This window comes from Perca fluviatilis, chromosome 15 (assembly GCF_010015445.1).
Source record: "Perca fluviatilis chromosome 15, GENO_Pfluv_1.0, whole genome shotgun sequence".
NCBI lineage: Eukaryota > Metazoa > Chordata > Actinopteri > Perciformes > Percidae > Perca > Perca fluviatilis.
Genome location: NC_053126.1, coordinates 30,115,841 through 30,135,573, shown reverse-complemented (window position 1 = coordinate 30,135,573; position 19,733 = coordinate 30,115,841). Strand labels below are relative to the sequence as shown.

General features: G+C 39.8%; 1 long non-coding RNA gene across 1 annotated transcript; it reads right to left on the bottom strand.

Annotated features, from left to right (window-relative positions):
• Positions 1–17,410: 17,410 nt before the first annotated feature.
• Positions 17,411–18,555, bottom strand: LOC120574210. The gene is made up of 4 exons (XR_005641841.1): positions 18,444–18,555; positions 18,029–18,106; positions 17,863–17,946; positions 17,411–17,712 (listed from the first exon to the last, which is right to left on the bottom strand). It is a non-coding gene; the product is annotated as an uncharacterized LOC120574210 (long non-coding RNA).
• Positions 18,556–19,733: the final 1,178 nt, after the last annotated feature.

Genomic DNA, 19,733 nt, shown 5'->3' with positions numbered 1-19,733 from the left:
GAGTTTCCCTTGACACAAATAGGCTAACGTTACACACACTCGCGCAGATGCCCACCCACCTCCGCCGCAGTTTACTAAGCGAGCGAACGAGAGAGATTGATTTAAAGTTGCCGATACAACAGCACCATAGAACTCTGATTAGCCCATCAAACATATTTCAAATACCAGCCAACAAGCCGGGTTCAAACAATCATTGCTGCAGCTCTCATACTAGGGCTGGGCGATAAATCGATTTTATCGATTAACTCGAATGTGTAGTTGACGTCGATTTTGTTTAAATGAAAATCGATTTTCTCCTTAACATCCGCCGCCGCTCCTCTTAATAATTCATTGCTTACCTATTTTGTTTTGTATAAACATTTTTGTGTAGCTACAGTTAGAAGTCATCTGCCCAGATGCTACCTTAGTCTACTGTCTGCCCAGACACTCTAGCCTCAGCCAACATATGAACATTATGAACTTGGGAACTGCCTCTCATTTCCAGGAAGGCATGGACTATGTTGATATCAGTTTAACCTTTCCTCCCATGAACTGTATGGTCCTTTGGTTTGCTACAAAGACCGGGACCAACCGCTCTTCAGAGCAAAAAGGGGGACTGTTGGGGACCAAGAGCTTGGTTAAATCTGATTTTAACCAAAAGGCCTCATATTAAACTGACCTCTGGATACAGGACACACATATGCTCAGAGACAAAGGAACATGTCACCAAGACAAAGGAATCTTGGCCTGCATGTAAACTCCAAAGCGGGGGTAATTCACACCTCTATGCGGCGCAGCCAGAAGGGAAACTCCTCACAACTGGCAGGAAGTCAAAGGACTACAACAGTGTAGTTTTTCACCCTTTCAAGAGTTTCGAATCTTCCGATTGGTTCAGCGACCGGGACCATAAACACAGCAGGGGGTTCTGATCTATAAATAAGCCTGATCATCCAAAATCCCTCGTTCTTCAACTCGGTTTGCTAACAGGAGACGCCAAGCGCTTTGTTGCTCAACTTTCATTTTCTGGAGAAAGTGGATTTTATTTCGGTGGATCCTTGAAAAACGCACCAGTGTTTTTCATAACTGCAGTAAGAAGGAAACAACGTTTTTTCTCAAAGTCGACTCAAACTTTCCCCCCCGCCTGCCTTTCTTGGAGGAAGTTTCTCAGTGGCTCTGACGAGAGCCCGGGGCCACGCGCCTGTTTCATTTCTGTGGAATCTATGGACAGGAATAAACGGACTGAACACACCCGTAAAAAGGCTGACGTCTGGGCAGAGATAAGTAGTGTGTTTATTAATGAGCAAAGGGTTCGCTACCACTTGTTGCCATTAATGTGATCTGATTTAATCATGTACTGATCCATATGTGATTATTAATCTGTTCTGTGAATGTATAAATTGATCATTATACTCGTTGATTTATGTCGTGTTAAGTAGCTGGGTTAAAACCGTAATTGCTATCTGCTAACTCCTTTCATGGAGTTTTAATTACTGTCGCGATAGAATCGCAAAAATCAGCTGTGAGCTACTGGAGTGGTTATAGTGACGTTTTCCTCAGCAAAATCAGAGAGTCTCAGTCTGTCCTAACTAAACGTTAGCCCAGACCTGAGTAGCTGAGGGGAACTGGGTCATTATCGATAACTGAGATCATAGTGCTTCTTTTCCTTACTCTTCTCCTCTTTCTTCTTACTAACACACACACACACACACACACACACACACACACGGCTAGCGCGTATCACCGAGCTAACGCGTAGGCTAGCTTCACATGTGGTGGCATCACCTTGTACAGAGCTAACACATGACCTAGCATACTAGGTTAAGCGTGCTCGTTGCCTGGCAACCCCGGCTTCTTCGCCCTCTCCGCGGACGGCGCACCACTACCGCCCTCTTGAGGCTAAATAGTTTTGTGCAGCTCACAGGAGTAGCCATCTTTGGAGTTGTTTTGGTGTTTAAAAGTACTACACTCCGACACCGCCCCCTCCTTTGTCACTCACTCTCTCTCACACACACACACACACACACACAAACACAGACGTGTCCATGACACATGCTGCTTTGTTTTTGCTTTGTTTTTGGTTGTGATATTATAAAAAGGTATATGAGTTTATTATTGAAGGATTATTGTTTAGCTACTGATAATTGTGAAGTTAATAAATCTTATTATACTTAATTAGCAGTTGCTTGTGATTATTTGTGTACTTGTTGTAATAATTGCTGGTCGATCAGGTCCGTGCTTGGATTCACCCCTTCCTTTATTTCCTTTTTAAAGGCTTACCACAGAAATGAGACTGTTCCACAGTTTGATTATTGGTCCCTGACTAGCAGGGTGGTGCCCCGTTTTGATTGTTTGTCGATTTGATAAAGTTATTAATAACCATATTCATAACTTTATTAATATTGATAAAACATCTTTGATAATTTGCCAATGATCAAATCTGTACCCTAAGGGAATCCTACAATAATCATAATGGTATACATGCCCGTGTGTGTATGAGTCAAAACAAAATAAAACTTGTTTTGAACAATTTCTTTGTCATCTGCAGATTGATTTTAAATCGGGGATTTTATTTTTAGGCCATATCGCCCAGCCCTATCTCATACAGTGGCTCAGAAGATTAATGCAGCAGGCCAAATACACCACCCATAGCCAAGCACACACCAGTGTTGGGAGTAACGGCGTTTAAGTATAACGGCATTACTAACGGCGTTATTTTTTCAGTAACGGAGTAATCTAATTCATAACTTTTCCCATCGTTGCAACGCTGTTATCGTTACTGAGAATGTAAAGTGAGATTGAAGTGGAGAGGGCCCACCGTACAGGGAAACCTGGAGGAGACAGAACAAGGCCAATTGTGGTGAAATTTCTGAGGCACAAGGACAGATCTGCCATATTGCAACGCACAAAGTTACTGAAAGGATCAAAAATGTTTATCAACGAGGACTTTACGGATACTGTCAGAAGAACAAGGAAGGAACTGATGCCGGAGTTGAGGGCGGCGAGAGAAAGAGGGGACATTGCCTATCTACGACAAGACAATCCATCCCCGGTCCAGTACACCAAAATAGACGTGAAACATCTAATCTATAATCAGGTATGCTGAATCGCTGACTGTATCATGTCATTGTTCACAACTAATACATGTAGGCCTACTGGAGAAAATCAACTAGGCCTACTACAGAGGATTGTTGATCTGGACAAACTAGAGCTGAACACCTGTCAATACACGGAATATCACTCACAGGACTTGGAAAATGATATTGATCCAGTAAACAACTTTTTCCTCAACACCAACAGCAATTGCTTTTATTATAATAATGAACAGTTCAATTGTTCAGTTAATACAGAAAAACAATTATCTATAATCCACTTTAACAGTAGAAGCCTATATGCTAATTTTCACAACATTACACATTATTTAAATCAATTTAAACAGCCTTTAAATATAATTGCTATATCAGAAACTTGGATAACTAGTGAAAAGGGTTCAGATTTTGAAATTAAAGGATATGAAATGTGTTATATTAACAGGGAATACAAGAAAGGGGGTGGTGTGGCTTTGTATGTGGACCAGAATTTAAATTACAAGGTGGTGGAAAATATGTCAACAGTGGTGGATGATTTACTTGAATGTGTTACAATAGAAGTTTGTAGGGAAAAAAAGAAAAATGTTATTGTAAGTTGCATCTATAGATCACCAGGTTCTAATATTGATTCATTCAAGGACTGGATGGAGGAAAACATTACAAAAACAAATCAGAAAGTTATGTTCATCTGTGGTGATTTCAACATTGATTTGCTAAATCCTAATAAGCACAACATGACAGAGGACTTTATTAGTACAATGTATAGTCTGGGCTTTCTTCCCAAAATTACCAGACCCAGTAGGATTACTTCCCACAGTGCAACATTAATTGATAATATTTTTTCAAATGACATGGATAACAACACAGTGAGTGGACTATTAATAAACGACATCAGTGACCACTTACCAGTTTTTACAGTTTACAACAGCAACTATACATCTAAAAAGTAGAACAAACCTCTATTCAGACGGGTCAGAACAGAAGAGTCAATGGTCGCACTGAAAGATGATCTGCTCTCACAAGACTGGGAAATAATATATCAGGAAAACGATATTGACAATGCATATGAAGAATTCCTAAGAATATTTAAATTATTATATAATAAGAATTGTCCGATAAAAAAATATTGCAAAAAACAAAAATACAATGATAGACCGTGGATTTCAAAAGGATTACAAAATGCCTGTAAAAAAAAAGAATTCACTCTATAGGGAATTTATTAAACATAGAACTATAGAAGCAGAAAATAGATATAAGAAATATAAAAATAAGTTAATTAAGATTATGAGAATTTGTAAGAAAGAATACTATTGTAAATTATTAGATAATAATAAAAATAATATGAAGGGTATATGGAATATACTAAATAGTATTATAAGAAAGGGTACAATTCAGTCTAATTATCCCCAGCATTTCACTTGTAATGAAAAGAACATTAATAATACGGAGGACGTGGTCAATAATTTTAATAAATATTTCGCAACTGTTGGACCAGATTTAGCTGAAAAAATTCCTGTTCCACAGATAACTGATAACAGATACAATGATCTTATTGAAAGAAATCAATGCTCAATGTTTCTTAAAGCTGTAGAAGAAATAGAAATAATAGATATTGTTAAAAAATGCAAAACTAAAGCATCCACTGATTGTAACGAAATAGATATCAAGATAGTAAAAAATGTAATTGAGGGGATCTCAAAACCATTAACTCATATTTTTAATTTGTCATTCCAAACTGGTAAATTTCCAACTAAAATGAAAACCGCAAAAGTCATACCTTTGTATAAAACTGGAGATAAACACCACTTCACAAATTACAGGCCGGTCTCTCTACTGCCACAATTTTCAAAAATTCTTGAAAAACTCTTCAATGACAGATTAGACAAATTCATAGACAAATTCAAATTACTTACTGATAGTCAATATGGATTTAGAAAAAACAGGTCAACATCACTAGCTTTAATAGATCTCATTGAAGAAATCACAAATTCCACAGACAAAAAGAAATATGGAGTGGGAGTATTTCTTGATTTGAAAAAAGCATTTGACACAATTAATCATGACATATTAATTAATAAATTGGAACTGCTCGGGATTAGGGGGATAGTGTTGAAGTGGTTAAGCAGTTATTTAAAAGACAGGCAACAATTTGTGAAGTTGGGAGATTATAAATCTGAATGTTTGGACATTGTGTGCGGTGTCCCCCAGGGGTCAGTATTGGGACCAAAGTTATTTATCCTCTATATAAATGATATATGTAAAGTATCTGAATTATTGAAATTTGTATTATTTGCAGACGATACAAACATCTTTGGTTCTGGTCAGAATTTACAGCAACTCTTGGATATAATCACTTCAGAATTCAGAAAAATAAAACAGTGGTTTGATATGAATAAGCTATCATTAAATGTGAGTAAAACCAAATTCATGATATTTGCTAACCATAAATCAATCAATCATGTACAGTTACAAATAGAGGGTGTTAATATAGAAAGAGTATGTGAAATGAAATTTCTTGGAGTGATTATAGATGACAAGATTGAGAATCCTCATTTAAAACATATCCAAGCAAAACTGTCTAGAAGTATTGCAGTAATTGGCTAAAGCAAAGCACAGTTTAGACAACAAATCACTTCACATCTTGTATTGTTCAATGGTGTTACCGTATTTAAATTACTGTGTAGAGGTTTGGGGTAACACATATCACAATTCATTGAAATCGTTAATTATACTTCAAAAAAGAGCAATAAGAATAATTCACAACACTGGATATTTGGAACACACCAATTCACTATTTTTACAGTCTAAAGCATTAAAATTACTTGACCTAGTTGAATTTCAGAAAGGTGTAATTATGTTCAAAGCGAGAAACAATTTATTGCCTGGCAACATACAGAAAGTATTTTCTGACAGAGAGGGGGGCTATGACTTGAGGGGAAAGTCAAATTTTAAGATTCCCAGTTTTCGCACTACAAGGAAAAGTTTCTGTCTATCTGTCAGCGGCACTACATTGTGGAACACACTAAGTAATGAATTAAAGCAATGTCCAAACATATTCCAATTTAAAAATATGTTCAAAGAAACTATATTCCAGAGGTACAGATAACAACAGTGCAATTAATTAATAATCTGGGCTTACATTGAACAATGTGTAGTATGTGTATAATTATTGTTTATAGGTAAATATATGAATTTCCATTAATTAATTTTTTTTATCTCTGACTTATTATTATAACATTATTATTATTATATTATATTATTAATATAACACATTTAATAGGAATGAAAGGGTATGAAGGGGAGGAGTACATAAGTTTTACTTCTTCCTACTCCTTTTTGAATGTGTAAATAGGTCTTTAAGTACAAGTAATTATGGAGTTTTATTTTTTTAACTGCTCTTTTTTTACATTACTATTTTCTTTGGATGTTGTATTGTATTTACATGTTCAAAATAAAAGCTATAAATAAATAAATAAATAAATAAATAAAAATAAAGTGGCGCGTTACTACAACTTGGTTGAATGAAGCGCGAGGTGCACATCAGCTGCCTGGAGAGAGCAGGGGTGGGGATGATGACACCGTTGCAAATGCGATGATGGGTGGGCGGATGCCCTGCTCACGCTGTCTCACTGCACGCTCTGACTACCAGTAAACGCAAGACAGCGACAATGGGAACGAGCCAGGGAAATTCAAAGGTAGCGTTCTTGAACTAGAAATACCAGCACCACTTCTCGCTCATTGAAATTAAAGGCAAGAATGTTTATGTAACATGCACACTATGCCCAGGAAAAAAATACTTTATCCACGTCTGCCTCAAGCAACTCGAATCTTATGAAGCACCTCACATCAACACATGCTAACACGACACTTGTTGCTGCTGCTAACCCAACTCAAAGCCCAAATGCAGCTAGTGAGCAACAGCGAAGGAGACGGACCCACTCTGTTAAAAAAAGCAACGCTCGATTTTTGGGTCAGCAACAGCTTTGACGTTAAAGATGTTATAGAACGTAATAGTGTTATAGAACATAAAAAATAACGTCAGTTACTTTGCTGAGTAACTAATTACAGTGCATACGGAAAGTATTCACAGCGCTTCACTTTTTCAACATTTTGTTATGTTATAGTCTTATTCCAAAATGGATTGAATTCATTTTTTTCCTCAATATTCTACACATAATACCCCATAATGACAACTTTAAAAAAAATTGTTTGAGATTTTTGCTAATTTATTAAAAATAAAAAACAAAGAAATCAATTGTACTTAAGTATTCACAGCTTTTGGAATCAAGCTCAAAATTGAGCTCAGGTGCATTCTGTTTCCACTGATCATCCTTGAGATGTTTCTACAGCTTAATTGGAGTCCACCTGTGGTAAATTCAGTTGATTGGACATGATTTGGAAAGGCCCACACCGGTCTATATAAGGGCCCACAGTTAACAGTGCATGTCAGACCACAAAACAAGCATGAAGTTGAAGGAATTGTCTGGTGACCTCCGAGGCAGGATTGTCTTGAGGTACAGATCTGGGGAAGGGTACAGAAAAATTTCTGCTGCTTTAAAGGTCCCAATGAGCACAGTGGCTTCCACCATCCGTAAATGGAAGAAGTTTGGAACCACCAGGACTCTTCCTAGAGCTGGCCGTCCCTCTAAACTGAATGATCGTGGGAGAAGGGCTTTAGTTAGGGAGATGACCAATAACCCGATGGTCACTCTGACAGAGCTCCAGGGTTCCTCTGTGGAGAGAGGAGAACCTTCCAGAAGGATGACTATCTCTGCAGCACTCCACCAGTCAGGCCTGTATGGTAGAGTGGCCAGACAGAAGCCACTCCTTAGTAAAAGGCACATGGCAGCCTGCCTGGAGTTTGCCAAAAGGCACCTGAAAGACTCTCAGACCATGAGGAACTAAATTCTCTGGTCTGATGAGACAAAGGTTGAACTCTTTGGTGTGAACGCCAATTGTTATGTTTGGAGGACACCAGGCACCGCTCATCACCTGGCCAATACCATCCCTACAGTGAGCATGGTGGTGGCAGCATCATGCTGTGGGCATGGTTTTCAGTGGCAGGAACTGGGAGACTAGTCAGGATTGAGGGAAAGATGAACTCAGCAATGTACAGAGACCTCCTGGAAAAAAAACTGCTCCAGAGCACTCTTGACCTCAGACTGGGGCGACGGTTCATCTTTCAACAGGACAAAGGCTCTAAGCACACAGCCAAGATATCGACGGAGTGGCTTCAGGACAACTCTGTGGATGTCCTAGAGTGGCCCAGCCAGAGCCCAGACTTGAATCCCATTGAACATCTCTGGAGGGATCTGAAGATGGCTGTGCACCGACGCTGCCCATCCAACCTTATGGAGCTCGAGAGGTTCTGTAAAGTGGAATGGGCGAAACTGGCCAAAGATAGGTGTGCCAAGCTTGTGGCTTCATATTCCAAAAGACTTGAGGCTGTAATTGCTGCCAAAGGTGCCACAACAAAGTATTGCGTAAGGGCTGTGAATACTTATGTACGCATTATATTTTCAGTCTTTATTTCTAATAAATTTGCAAACCTTTTTAATAAAAAAAATTTGTGTGTGTGATCGGGGGAAAAAAAAGTAATTCAATCCATTTTGGAATAAGGCTGTAACATAATGAAATGTGGAAAAAAGTGAAGCGCTGTGAATACTTTCCGTATGCACTGTACTTTAACAATGTGGTAACGGAGTTACTAACTCAATTACTTTTTGGGAGAAGTAATTTGTAACTAACTAATTACTCTTTTAAAGTAAGATGACCAACACTGGCACGCACATAAAAACACACACGCATGTATCCTCACACAGTTTTCACACTTGCACGTATGGTCAAAATAATGTAGTCATATATGTAGTGACTTAAATAAGCTACTGAGGGCGAAGACGTTTTCTGAGCTAAAAAATATATATATTATTGTTGTTATTTTATATATATATATTAAATAAAAATTTAAAAATAAATAAATAAATAAATAAAAAACTATAAAACACATGGTTACTGTAATGCTCTTCTACGAGACAGTGATTTACAAAGGGTGACGTTAAGTTTGTATATCATTAGCAACTGACCACTGTGCTAGCTGTAAAAAGATACACAAAGACATTTATTTCAACAATTAGTTTTACAGGTTTTGACCACAAAGGTAAAATGTACATTCCGTTTACTTTGTTGAGAGCTCTCAACTCTGTTTCTTTTAAAGTAAGTAAAGTTTATTTCTAGAACACATTTAAACACAGTTTACGCTGACCAAAATGCTGTACAAACAAGAACTAAGGTGCTGTATTAACCCTTGTTTAGAGAGCAATTCTCAACAAAGTAAACGGAAGTACATAATCCTTGTGTTGTCCTTCGGGTCACTGGGACCCGAAGGACAACACAAGGGTTAAGCATCCTCAGCAGCAGTCACGGCCGTTGTCAGGTCATCTTCCTCCAGCTGCTTTTCTTCATCCTGGTTGGTGACAAGTTCACCATATCATTCTCATTTACAGGTTGTGATAAAGTCTCCACACCTTGACATTGAGGGAGTAAAAAACTATCCATTGCTAGCGTTAGACTCACTTCTCTAATCCTAACGGCTCCAAATATTGAGCTCTTCTTCTTCTTTGTGAATACTTTACTGCGGAAGGTCAAAATTTCAATGTGTGCTGCACCCTTTGGCCGAATACAATCACCTGTTTTTTAGCCTAAAAATAATCTGTTTGTTTTATTAATGTATTTATTCATTTTTCAAATATAAATTATACTATTTACACATTAACAATTTTTTATTTATTTATAAATCAACCACAGCAATTTCTTGGGGGTGCTAAGGGGATGCCATGGCAATCCTAAGGGTAGCTACAGCACCCCCTAGCCCCTCCTTGGCGCCGCCTCTGACAGTGAATGATGGTCAGGTTAGGGTTGCTATTCTCATGATGAGTGTGGCCGCTCCTCTGTATTGGCCCATCATAGCAGCGGCCCCACTGTTGTAAAGCCAACAAGCTGGGAGCGCAACATGTCTTCAGAGATCCCCCGCATATGAAGGCTTTGGAGCAGGAAGTCACAGATGGCTGTCCTAGTACACTACTGCAGTTCAACAACTTGAAGGAAGAAGTTGCAGTCTTCACCTTCATAGGGAATCCTAATATAGATGACTAGGCATGTTCAGTTTGACATGGTTGGTTTTCTCATCAATGAGAATACTGACCTTATCGGATGACGTTTTGACATTTTTTTTGTCCAATAAACGTGAGAATTGTTGGCAATAGGTATGGGTACAAATTCAATTATTGGCAAATTATCAAAGATGTTTTATCAATATTAATAAAGTTATGAATATGTGTATTCATAACTTTACCACATTGAAAAACAATCAAAACGGGGCACCACCCTGGAACCAGGGACCAATAATTGAGCTGTGAAATTTGAATCTGAATTAATGTGATTAATTAATCTAGTTATCTTTGAAGGAACAAATGAAAGGGTGAATTTTAGCACAGGCCTGTTTAACCAGCAGTTATTACAACAAATAATCACAAACAACTGCTATTTAAAGTATAATAGAATTTATTTACTTCCAAATTATCAATCAATAGTTCTTCAATCAATAAACCTCTATACCCTTTTCAAACTACAACAAAACCAACGGACATGTAGCGACGTGTGTGTGTGTGTATGTGTGTGTGTGTGTGTGTGTGTGGGAGAGGAGAAGGGGGAGGTGACGAGACGCGGGGGTAAAATGTAAATGGACTGCATTTATATAGCGATTTTGTAGTCTTAATGACTACTCAAAGTGCTTTTACATAGTACAGGAACCATTCACCATTCATACACTGTAGCCCAGGCTGCCATACAATGTGCCACCTGCTCGTCAGATAAACATTCACACACACTATGCTCGTTCGAGATGAGCCAGATCTGTGCAGAATCGATCACCGGCGATCGCCGCCCAATGCATGCCGGTTAGATTTGTGTCCGACTTGATCTGACGTCATGCACACATGGGCAACGATAATCTCACAAGAGCAAGTTGACCGCAGTTTTTAGAGCCAGGCGCCACAGTTGCTCTCCACCGACTGCAAGACCCAGGCGGACCCAGGGCATGCTGGGAAACGCCGGCCTCTCAGCTGATCTACCAGCTGATTAGTTCAGAATCGACTCAACATGATGACATTTTATTTGAACTTTATATTGATTTTGAATTGGAGGGATTTTAACTGTGATTTGTCTGATTTAAAGACTTATTCTGTACAGAACACATGTGGCTGATAGTGACGTTTAGAAGTCAGAGAGACTAAATCCGTTCAGATTACAGATCATCTACAGTGTGTGTTTATTAAAACCAGCAACAGATCGCATTAGAGCATTCTGACAGCTACTCTGTCATAATAAAAACAACTGGAGATTGTGTGTGTACAAGCTGATATATGGTTCTGATAACATTTTATTAAATCGGAATCGGACCACAGTGTTTATGTCACTTCCTGTTCAGCCTGAAGGCTGCTGGAAACGGCTGGAAAACTGTCCGACTTGAGAGCAGATTTTTGTCACCGCCCCCGGCTGCTGCCACCTGCTCTCGTCCGCTTTACAGGCGAGGCGCAGTTCATCTCGAACGAGCCTACTTGCACTCCGATGCGCAGCATCGGGGGCAACTCGGGGTTCAGTGTCTTGCCCAAGGACACTTCGACATGGGACTGCAGGGCCAGGGATAGAACCACCAACCTTCCGATTGGCAGGCGACCGCTCTGCCACTGAGACACAGCCGCCCCGGGATAGCTAAACCCCGCGATATCAAGAGGCAGATGAGACTCCAAGAGATTTGAGGCTCTCTAGTTAGCCCAAAGACTACAAAATGGCTACTCCTGTGTGAGCTACACAAATGCTATTTAACCCCAAGAGGGCAGTAGTGGGCTGTGTTGCAGCGCCACATGTTTGGGGCTAGCTGGTTAGCTGTACAAGCTAACGTATCACAGAACAAAGAGATACACAACACAGGCTACTTAGCGTTAGCTGGTTAACACACGTGTATGCGGGTGTATGTGTCATAGCCAGCAAGGCCAGCTGTCCACGTGTGTGTGTGTGTGTGTGTGTGTGTGTGTGTGTGTTAGGTTTGTGGCTCGCAAGGCCAGCTGTTCAAGATGGCGTGTGTGTGTGTGTGTGTGTGTGTGTGTGTGTGTGTGTGTGTGTGTGTGTGTATGTTAGGTTAGTGTAAAAGAGGAGAGGAAAGCACGTTTAGAGAAAGAAAAGACACTTTGGATCTTGATTATCAATAATAACCAATCCCACTTTTTACTGCTTTTGACACTGTGGATTACAGTATACTGATCAGTCGGCTTCATAATGAGATGGGACTATCAGAATCTGTCCTTCAGTGGTTCTCTTCCTATATTCATGACAGAACCTTTAATGTTGCTGTAAACAATGTACAGTCTGATGTAACCAATTTGTCCTGCGGAGTGGCACAAGGGTCAGTTTTGGGTCCTATTTTGTTTTTACTGTACATTTTGCCACTTGGTCAAATTATTGGTTGTTTCAAGGATGTATCATAATTTCTATGCCGACGATGTCCAGTTGTATTGTTCTTTTAATGATGCTGAGTTCCATCGTTTGTCTCTGTTCCTAGAGTGTGTGTCCTCCATCAAACACTGGCTGGCCGCTAACTACCTGCAGATAAATTCAAACAAGACTGAAACGCTGATCTTTGCTCCAGACCATGAGATCCCGCTGATCAAACAGCACCTTGGCTCTCTGGGCCACTCTGTCAAATCCAGCCTCAGAAACCTGGGGGTTGTGTTTGACCAGGCCATGTCTTTGGAGACACACTCAAAACAGCTCGTCCGAAATTGCTTTTATCATCTTAGGAACATCTCTAAAATTCGCAAAATGTTGTCAAAGAAGGATCTGGAAATGATAATTCACGCTTTCATATCAACAAGACTTGACTACTGCAACTCTGTTTTTACTTGTCTGAATAAGTCTGCTCTGAACAAACTGCAAATTGTACACAATTCTGCTGCCCCTCAAAGGTCTCATATCACTCCAGTCTTGTCAGCTCTCGATTGTCTCCCTGTAAAATTCAGGATTGATTTTAAGATTTTAGTGCTGACTTTCAGAGCCTTAAACGGTCAGGCCCCACAGTACATCCTGGACCTTTTGAAGCCGTATTTCTCTAGCCGGACTCTTCGGTCCTCTGGCCAGAACCTGCTTGTAGTCCCAAAGACTCGTTATAATACCCGAGGGGACCTGTCTTTTCAGTCTGTTGCTCCCAGACTGTGGAACGCCCTGCCCCTGTCCATGCGTCTGGCAGACTCTGTTTATTTAGGAAAGCTTTTGGTTGATGGGTTTTCACTAGTGGTTTTTTTTTTTTTTTTTTTTTATTTTTTTTTTTTTTTTTTTTTCCTTTTTTTTTGTACAGCACTATGTGATTTTATCTGTGAAAAACGCTTTATAAATACATTTTACTTACTTACTTATTTACCGCATGGTCTCCTTTGTTCCAGAGGGTGTTCAGGCTGTTTATCAGTGTTTTTTGCCCCCAACGGTGGGAGGCACTGGTTATGGTTAGGGTTAGCCTTAAAGGCAGCAGTGGCAGCGCTGCCTGGAAGGAGCAGTTGGGGCCAAAAAAAACCATTGAGCGTTGCCTGTATGCCGCGTGGTTGAGATCTCTGTTTAAGAGATAATGTTTGCGGGGGGCACCCTCTGGTGGCTGAAACAGGTAATTGCATTGTTTCAAAAATGAGTGGAATAATTACTTTTTATAAATATTTTAAAAAACACAAACAAATGGTGGTAGGTAATACATCTGATTTCATATAGGCCTACTGCTTGCACTTTCATATAGCTCTTTGTAGCTTTGCTTATTTGAAGCTAATGTACTTGCAATTACTACTTGGATTTCAGGGTTGAAAGCACTTAATTGTAAGTCGCTTTGGACAAAAGTGTCAGCTAAATGACATGTAATGTCTTTAGTAAAAAATGCTATGGCCAATATTATTGGAGAGAGCATTGAGAGCCATATGTTCCTTTTTGTTTAGTTAGCTGTATAGCTAAATTTGGTTAGCAATTCATTCTGGGCCTTCTCTGGGTTTTTGTTTAGGTGGGAGTCCTCTCCTGTTGAGGCTTATTAGCGAGTGTCAATAGGAGGCTCGTGGTGTTTTTGTTTTAGGTGGCAGTGAACGTGGGTAGAGCTTCCCTTTTCCCTTACATCGGCTCGGGAGCACCTCCTTGGATGTGGGGAGGGGGCCGCCAGGTTTTTGGTTGTCTTTTCCATTCCGCTGGTTTTGTGTGCATAAAACCCCACCACATGTGACTGCACGAAGACCAGGGGCCAGTTAGTTAGTTGTTTTGGAGGATAGTGGGGTGTGGCTCCTGTCCTTAAACCCAGACTGGCAGCAGGTGAGTTGTGTATTTATTTTTTCTCAGCATTTGTAATAGTTGTATTGGTTGAGGAAAATGTCTTCCATTTTGAGTAGTTTTGTTCAAGCTCCTTCAGAGGTAGCTTTAGAGTTGTGTACCAAGGAGCAGTTAATTGAAATTGCTGATCATTATCAGATTGAGATTGCTGATAAAAAAACTTAAAGAGACTGTTAAGGCTAGATTAAAGCAGGGTCTTAGAGAGGAAGCTGTTCCTTGGGTTCTTTGGGGGGTTCTTTGTCTGCTAGTAGTGAGGCTGCAAGTTTTCAGTTTAGCTTTTCATAAACTTTTGAACAGCAAAGGGAGTTGTTGCAAATGCAGTTAGAAATAGCGCAATTGCAAAATGTCAATAGACCAGAAGGAGTATCACAGTTTGATGTTTCACAGAATCTTCGGTTGTTGCCTAAATTTGATGAGTCAGATCCAGATACGTACTTTACTTTATTTGAGCGTATTGCGGGAGCTAGAGCTTGGTCAGATTTGGACATGACTATGTTGTTGCAATGTGTACTTACAGGAAAAGCACTTGAGGCTTTTTCAGCACTGAGTGTAGCGGATAGTAAAGTTTTTGCTAAAGTTAAATCAGCAGTTCTGAAGGTCTACGAGCTTGTGCCGGAGGCATATCGTCAACGCTTTCGTTATAGGGAAAAGCTAGATTCACAAACCTATTCTGAGTTTTTTCGCGATTTGACTTCTGCATTTAATCGTTGGTGCACTGCTTCTGAAGTTAGTACTTTTGAGGGTCTGTCTAACTTGATTGTGTTAGAACAGTTCAAAGATTCTGTGTCTGACCAGGTTGCTACATACATTAATGAACGTAAAGTTAAGTCTCCAAGTGATGCAGCAGTTCTTGCAGATGAGTACAGGTTAACACATAAAAGCCACTTTGAGTCAGTGACATGCACTATAAAAATAACTTTACTCCTAGGAATAGTGGGTCATCTTTTTCAGGAGTTTTGTTTCAAAGTCCTCAGCAGAAGTTTGGTTCTGGGGGACCTAGAGCACCCGTTAATACTAATACCTGTCGCTATTGTTTAGTAGAAGGACATTGGAAGGCAGATTGTCCTCTACTTAAATCAAAAAGGTTAGGTCAAGTTAAACCAGCTGTGATGGCAGTTCCTGTTACAGTTTCTGACCACCAGGGTGAGCATTTCCAGCCAATGGTTGAGTTTGGTTTGGAGTCGTCTCAAGGTGATTTTTCAGCCTTTATTTCAGATGGTGTGGTGTCTTTGGTAGATGGCATCCAAAATGTTCCAATCAGGATTTTAAGAGACACTGGAGCTTTAGATTCTTTTCTTTTGGAATCTGTTTTGCCGTTCTCCAAGGAGTCTGATACTGGCAGTTGTGTATTGACACGTGGCATGGGACTAGTTCCATTCTTTTCTCCATGTACCTTTCAGATAGTTGTACCTACTACTTTGCGAAATAAAGTGTTGCAAACTTCACATGGTGATGTGGCAGGTCACATGGATGTTCGAAAAACTTATGATCACATACTCCGTTATTTTTTCTGGCCACGTTTAAAGCGGCATGTAGCTCAGTTTATTAAAACTTGTCATACCCAGATAGCAATTAGTCGGCGGACCACCAGCGGTGCTCCAGAGGCAGTAGAAGCGTCAGAATGGCGTAATCGCAAACACGTTTGACGGCGTACCGCCGGCGGCAGCCGCTTTTTAAAAGCGTCAGCCACCTTCCTACCGCCTTCGTTCCGAGGCCGGCCCGCGGGCCAACCGCCGTTCCGCCGCCGTTATACCAAAGGCGGCCCTTCTGCGGCCCGTCGGAGGCAAACGCTATTTTTGAGCGATCTGCTGCCGCTAATTGTGTGTGTACATATATATATTTTTATTTATTTATTTATAGCATGCAGTTTATCAAGAATGATTGATCAAACCAGACAAATTTCCATTTGGCGTTTTAATTCCACATTTCAAAGTACAGTAACTGTCATTGAAACAAGACGTGTCAGATCACTGAAATACACACACACACACACACACACATACATACATACATACACACATACATACATACATACATACATACATATATACATACATACATACATACATACACACACACACACACTGAGGTAAAAACAGTAGTAGAACAGACCATTATAACTGCAATGCTTACTTGTGACACAAGCATTTACAAGTTCTATTTAACAATAGAATAAAAGTTAAGCACTGTGACAGAATGAAAAAAGCAAATGTTAAAAACAGTAAGTTGAATATTTGGTGAAATAGGATTTCCAAGCTTGATTTTTTAGCTCTATTTTTAATAGAATAACAGTTAAGCACACTGATGGAATGAAAGTAGAATTGTGGTACTAGTTAATGTGCAATATCAAGTAACAGGTATGAAGTAGGATTTACAAACTATAATACCATCGTTAAGCACTGACGGAATGACATAAGCCAATACTAAAGTCACGTTAAGTAGAATATTTGGTACCAGAACAGATAATGTGCAGATATCAAGTATTAGAGGTATACTCTAGGATTTACAAGCTATATTTAAAAATAGAATAGTTAAGCACTGTAACAATGAAATAAGCAGCAAATTGTATAGGAAGTAATTGAGATCTTTGGTATCAAAGAATGTGCAGGATACCAGGTAATATACATTTTGACATTAAATTTACACATGACAACAAGTGGGAACAAATACAATTAACAGCAGGAAATCTGGCTGTAGAGAACACAGCCAATCAGAATGTGTGGAGTGGTTGGGGTCTGCGTGAGGTAGTGGGCTAAGAATTGCAGGACAGTCTAAGTAATAATAATAAAGTCTTTCAAGCCTGACTACGTGATCCCTCGTGCACCTGTACAACAACAACAACCATCCCATATCCATCCAAAGAGCTGCCCTCAAGGCAGGGTCATGGGGAATAAAAAAAAGTAGAAGAAAAAAATAATTTCCACAGTGAATAGTGTGGATTGGGTGAGTGTAGTCTGGCACTTCTGGCTTCTTGAGGTTACTGACTGCAGGATAAAGAAAGTGTTCCAGTTGTCAGTGATGCGGGGGTGTCAGTAGTCAGCCTAGGTTTTTAAGGGTCGGCTGTGGGTCCCTCTCAGCTGTGCGGCGCCTTTTTCCGCCTTCACGGTCAGATGCTCCTTTCAGGTAACGCATAACGTTAACCTGGACCGCCTCATCAGTGGCTCTCCAACAGACACATTGGCACTGAAATGTTGCTGCATAGTTTCCATTTTGTTGTCGAGCATTAGGGTCTGATCTGCACCTACAGGGGTTCCCAGAATAAAAGAATAAAGTAGTCAGTCCTGGTCCCTCACCTACTAAACTATGACATTTATATCTAGGTCTACTACATGTACAGGTGGCCCCAGTGGGAATTAAACCAACAACCAAAGGTGTTGTTTGCAAGTTGTACCTGATTGCCAAGTGCTAGCAAACGTCTTCAACATTGTCCCAACTTGCTTCACCTGCTCTTGAAGGGAGCCGCTGTCATCCGTAGCTACAAAATGAAAGGCATATGGTAATTTTGAACCTACATTACACACAAAAAAAGTAAAATTTAAGAGAGTGCATGTTCTCACCTGCTTGTGCATTGCTTTCCCTCAGGGTGTGGTTCTCCTCCCTCAGAGCTTGGTTTTCATTCTGGAGTCTCTGGAAATCTACATAAAATAAATAAATAAATAAATAAATACCATATTTCCTGGAAGAAAAAAAGACAGAACTTTCCTTATCCAAGAGGGACATTTTTAATCATTTACAAAGTTTAGCAGTAGAGATAACACACATCAGGTATAGATAAGGAATAATTAAGAGAAACAAGGGTTAAAAGCAAAATTAAAGAAAATTTTACATGTACACATACACTATATTATGTCTTGTATGACCGCTTCATCTCATTAGACACCATTGCTTATTAAGTGCATTCACATCTTTGTGTAACATTTTTTTTTTTAAAGTAGCATCAATTTCCATATGAACCAAGATAATTAAACTCACATAGCCCATGTCGGATCCATCATTCAGGGAATGTCTGAACCAATGATAGCGCCAGGCCCTCTTTTATGTTTGTGGATGGCCTGTAAATGTAAAAAAACACTTTCAGTAAATAAACAAACAAGTGACATTACAGATTTAAATTTCCAGATATTTAAATATTTCCAGAAGTAAGATAATCTGAAAATATCAGAGACCTTGAATTTCAAGGCACAAGTATCTTAAACTATAAAGGTTATATGGATATGCATACCCCACTGTCGAAGAAGTTGTGAGTTTCACAAAATCTTCCACTGACACATTCAAGCCCCATTAAAGAAAAATGTTTAGGTATAGAGAGATTATGTCAGGGCAGTAAGAGTAAAATGCTCACCTCTAAAATTTCTATCAGCTCAGACAGCTGCCACTCAGTTAACTTATCAGCGCAAGCTGTCATTCATAACCTGGGAAAACATAGCAATATAGCTAGAGGTTAGCAACAACTTGACCCGCTTTAGCTAACTCCACTACTTCAACCAGTAGCTAGAGCACTGTAATATGATAAGCACGGCGCAGCTGTAACATTAGTATTATTGTGTTGTACCGCAATAGCCGCGGCTGCAAACCACAGAATTACCACGGCCATTTATTTCAGCGAATGGTGCTAAACTCTAAACTAGCAACGGGGACATGGACACAGAAAGGTTTGTTACATCAACAGTGAAAATACTTGCTTACCTTGAATACACGACGAAGTTGCACCGAAGAAGCACAGGCCAAAACGGATCGAGCGCGAAGCGACGGTTATTTCCAACAACTGCGGGGGGGAGGGGGGGCGTTCTTCTTCTATGGGAGTAGAGAGGGAAGGAGGTGTTTCTTCTTCCTCTTCTTCTGAATTTCTGGCAGACTGATGTGTTTCAAAGTAATTTAAATGTAATTTCCTAAACCTTACCTTATCATGGAATCAGGAGTCAAGAATCTGTTATAAACCCTAATGGCTTTGGAGCAAAAAAACTATATGATATAATTCACATATAGGCTATTATGATTTTATAATCGTTTCAAATGTGAAAAGTAGTTAAAATGCTGTCAGTTCCACTCTAACTCCCAACATGCCAAACCAACATGGCTGTTCGATTTTGAGAGTAACCTTGTATTTCAAAGCGGCTTGCCGCCAGCTGGCCGTGGTCCATTAGACAGAGGCAACCGCCAGAGAAAATTAAGCAGTCGGCCTCGGCATCTCGCAAGAAATGTGAGTGACGTATTCGGCGGCAAACGTTTCATCCCCGCCAGCGGAACGCACCTATAGTCGAC